Source organism: Frankliniella occidentalis, unplaced genomic scaffold (genome assembly GCF_000697945.3).
Source record: "Frankliniella occidentalis isolate FOCC.00 unplaced genomic scaffold, Focc_3.1 Scaffold44, whole genome shotgun sequence".
Taxonomy (NCBI): Eukaryota; Metazoa; Arthropoda; class Insecta; order Thysanoptera; family Thripidae; genus Frankliniella; species Frankliniella occidentalis.
In genome coordinates, this window is record NW_026267174.1 from 1049302 (window position 1) to 1051153 (window position 1852).

Below are 1852 nucleotides of genomic sequence, written 5' to 3' on the forward strand. Positions count from 1 at the left end.
AGTCAAAAAGAGAGGAAAAAGTCAAAGGAAAAGTCAAAAAAGTCCATGAAAGTCGCCGGGAAATCGACTAAAAGTCACGGTGAACGTAAAAAAAAGTCAGTAAAAAGTTAAAACGTGAGTGCAATAATGCAATATCCGCCTGAAGGTGGACAGAAAGCCAACATAATTGTATTCGGGAGTGAATTTTAAAGTGTAAGTATAGCGACTTATTTTGTTTTGCGCGAAAAGCAAAGGTATTTTTTTCTGAGAAGTAAACGGTAAAGAAGCTCTTCTCAAAAGGCGATTCAGACAATCCCAGTCTCTCACCATCACTCCCACTACCTTTACCCTACCCAAGTAGACATGGGCCCCGATCCCCACGGCATGACGGACACCTTACATGTGCAACATTTTTCTGCCAGCAGCGGCGGCGCCTTTTCCCTTCTTTATTTTAAGTATGAATGTGTGTGTGTGTTTGTTGCGCGCGCCTTCCGCGAAGGAGGGAGGCTTCAAAGGAAAGCAGCCGCAGCGGGGCGTTGGCGTAGCGTTGGCGGGGCGTTGTCGGGGTGCTTGTGGGGCGTTGGCGGTGCGCTGGCGGGCCGCTGGCAGACCGCTGGCGCGACGGTCGTATGTCGTATATATTTGTTGGGAGTGGGAGAGGGGGGCCGGGGGGGGGGGGTACACGTGAAACGCGTGTTTCATTTCAAAAGCAAATCTTTGTAAATTTACGGTGGTTTTTTTATATTTAATTTACAACCATTTGAAAATGGACGTCAGGTCATTCTTGCTCGTCGCAGAAAACTAACAAGTCGATAAATTGTGTCATGAAAACTAATACATTTTACTACTACTATTTAAATGCGTAACTTAACCAAAATTTCGCCAGTAAAACCCAGAGATATTTCTCAGTCGGCATGTGTGTGCGCAGCCGCGGTGCAGACAGACTAAATAACAGACATGTAGATGTAGGAGTACATTTGGGTGGGCGGTGGGAGCAGAACGCCCGCGGTGCGGAGCGTAGGCCGGCCGCCCGACCCCGGCGCACACCGCGCCGCCGGTTGCCTATTGCCCGCCCCGCCCCGTCCCGCCTACGCCCACCCCTCACTCCCGGCTGTCGCGAAGCCCAGCGGTTGCGCCGGGCGGGGGCGGGCGGACGGGCGTTGTGACGGAGGACGGAGAGAGAGGGATTCCATCTCGGCTCCCACGATTACGTCATAGCGCAGAAGGAGGGTCCTTCCGATCCGGTCGCGGCGGGGGCCGTGGGAGGTCGGGTCGGGGGCGTGGGGAGTGATGAGGTTGTTTGCCCCGGTGAGCGGCCGTGATCGCGCTGTTCGAATACGAAGCGCCCACGCGCGGACAGCCGACACCGCCAATCCGACCGCCAACCGGAGCCGTCCACCACCCCTGCCCTATCCACCTGTCCCCCGCGCGCCCACCACCTGCCGCCCCCGGGGGGACCAAACAAAGCAAATTGTGTGCGTATTTTGATCGGATGGCAGAGGCGGCGGGCGACAACGAAAATAGCGTCGCGCTGCCGCGCGCAAACGGCGCCGAGCTGGCGGCGGCACCGCGCTCGATATATCCAGTTATAGGAGGCCGGCCCACGTCCGGCGCCGCCTCCGTCACCAATTATCACCATCGCACGGCCACCGCCCGGAGGATCGTCTCGGGGGGCGCCAGGAGCAGTGAGGCACTAATCCACGCCACAGTGCGACTCCGGCCGGACACTCCGCTCCCCAGCGCAGATCACGGAGCAGGCAATCTCTTCCACCTAATCCACCTCCTTCGCCCAACGTCTCGCCCTCTCTGTCTGTCATTTAATCTCCCAGTCTCTCTCTCTCTCTCTCTCTCTCTCTCTCTCTCTCTCTCTCTC